General features: G+C 46.1%; 1 pseudogene; it reads left to right on the top strand.

Annotated features, from left to right (window-relative positions):
- The first annotated feature begins 855 nt into the window (after positions 1–855).
- LOC108305742 lies at positions 856–1,306 on the top strand (annotated as a pseudogene).
- The last annotated feature ends 1,098 nt before the right edge of the window (positions 1,307–2,404 follow it).

The following is a 2,404-nucleotide window of genomic DNA, read 5'->3' as shown; positions in this document are numbered from 1 at the left end:
AGTGCAGTGGCACAATCTCAGCTCACTGCAGCCTCCACCTACTAGGTTCAAGCAATTCTCCTGCCTCAGCCTCCCGAGTAGCTGGAATTACAGGTACCTGCCACCACACCTGGCTAATTTTTGTATTTTTAGTAGAGACTGGGTTTCACCATGTTGGCCAGCTGATCTCAAACTCCTCAGCTCAAGTGATCCACCTGCCTCGATCTCCCAAAGTGCTGGGATTACAGGCGTGAGCCACCACACCCAGCCATATGTCTTTATCACCAGTGTGAAAACAGACTAATACAACTTGTAAGCTGGCCTCTGCCAAATGGACCAACGCTGGGCACTGGGTGACAAGCTGGTATTGAGGGAGAGCTCAGGCCTGGGATCCTTCCTCTCCCTCCCTGATGCCAGGATAGCCGAGCCTGTCAATAACCATAATCATGACCTTAACTGTAACACCACCACCAACTTCCACTCTACACTTGCACAAGGCCAGGTGGTCCCAGAGAACTTTCTTCTGTGCTGCTTCATTTGAGTTTCATGACAGCCCTTGACTCAGCCAGGATGGCAATTTTTGATACCTATTTTATACAGAAAGAAACTGAATATTCATAGCAGCTCTGTTCATAATAGCCAAAGGTACAAACAACCCCAAAGTCAATCAGCTGACATTTGGGTTGTTCATCAAAGGTCAATTGGTTATCCCAATAGATAAACCAAATAGGATATATCCATAGAATGGAACGCTATTCAGCCCTGAAAAGGAACGAAGTACTGACACCTGCTGCAGCATGGGTGAACTTAGGAAACACTGTGCTAAGTAAAAGAAGTCAGCACAGGAATGGAGTGGGCAACGGCCTGCAGAGCACCATGCCCAAGTTTTATTGTGACTACTGCGGTACATACTTCCCATGACTCTCCATCTGTGAGAAAGACACTGCCGTGGTAAAACACACAGAATGTGAAAGACTACTGTCAGAAATGGATGGAAGACCAGGCTCAGAGCCTGACTGACCAAACAGCGGCTGCATTCTGACAAGGAAAGGTACCTCCTACTCCATTCACTGCTCCTCGTCCTGCAGGGGGGGTGATACCAGCTACCCCCTAGCCCCGTCTTCCGGGTCCTCCTCGCCCTGGTATGATGCCAGCACCCCATATGGGGGTCTGTCCCATGATGCCAATGATGGACCCTCCTGCTCCTGGAATGAGGCCGCCCATGGGAGGCCATATGCCAATGATGCCTGGGCCCCCAGTGATGAAACCTCCTGCCCATCCCTTGATGGTGCCCACTCAGCCTGGAATGACTCGACCAGACATATAAGGATAGAGGGGAGGCCTCATTCTATCAGTTTTACATGACTTGTTCTGCTTCACCAGGAGATCACGCTGCTGTGATGTAGGTTTTCTAAACAGCATAAGGAAGACTTGCTCCCTGGTCCTATCAAAGAGAATAGTTTTGGAGGGAAGAGGTGGGGCAAAAAAGATGCAGTTTTCATTTGTATTGGGAAATGTGAAAATAAAATTGTCAACCCTTTTAGTTTAAAAAAAACAAAGTCAGCACAAAAGGTCACATGTTGTATGATTCCTTTTGTATGAAATAGCCAGAATAGGCCAATCTATGAAGACAGAGAAGAGATTAGTGTTTGCCGGGGGCTAGGGGAAGAAAAGGACGGAGAATGACGGCAGGTGGATCTGGTGTTTCATTTTGGGGTGATGAAAATATTTGGATAGAGATGATAATTGCACAGCACTGTGAGTGTACTAAGGCCCCTGAATTATATGTGTTAAAATGGTTAAAATGATGAATTTTGTGTTACATAAACTTTAACACGTTTATTTGCTGTTTTTGTTGTTGTTGTTGTTGTTGTTTTGTTGTTGTTGTTGAGACAAGATCTGGCTCTGTCCCTCAGGCTGGAGTGCAGTGGTGTGATCTTGGTTCACTGCAACCTCCACCTCCCAGACTCCAGTGATCCTCCCACCTGAGCCTCCTGAGTAGCTGGAACTAAGCATGTGCCACCAGGCTCAGCTAATTTTTGTAGAGATGAGGCGTTGCTATGTTGCCCAGGTTGGTCACGAACTCCTAGACTCAAGCAATCCATCCGCCTGGCCCCTCAAAGTGCTGGGATTACAGGCGTAAGCCACCATACCCAGCTCATGTACACACATTCTATGATGTTCATAAAATGATGAAATGGCCTAATGATGCATTGCTTAGACTGTATCCCTGCCATTAAGTGACACATGACGGTATATATTTGATTTATGTGAAAGTGATACCTCAGAGCTGTGTGGAAAAGAGTGGTCTTTTCAACAAGTGTTGCTGAATAGATTGGATACACACATGGAAAAAAATACTAATCTTGACCCATACCTTACATCATACTAAAAAAATCAATCCCAAGTTGATTTTAGATCTAAA

This window comes from Cebus imitator, unplaced genomic scaffold (genome assembly GCF_001604975.1).
Source record: "Cebus imitator isolate Cc_AM_T3 unplaced genomic scaffold, Cebus_imitator-1.0 Scaffold66, whole genome shotgun sequence".
NCBI classification, from domain to species: Eukaryota; Metazoa; Chordata; class Mammalia; order Primates; family Cebidae; genus Cebus; species Cebus imitator.
Note: the sequence above shows the minus strand (reverse complement) of the source record. Positions and strands in the feature narration are given on the sequence as shown.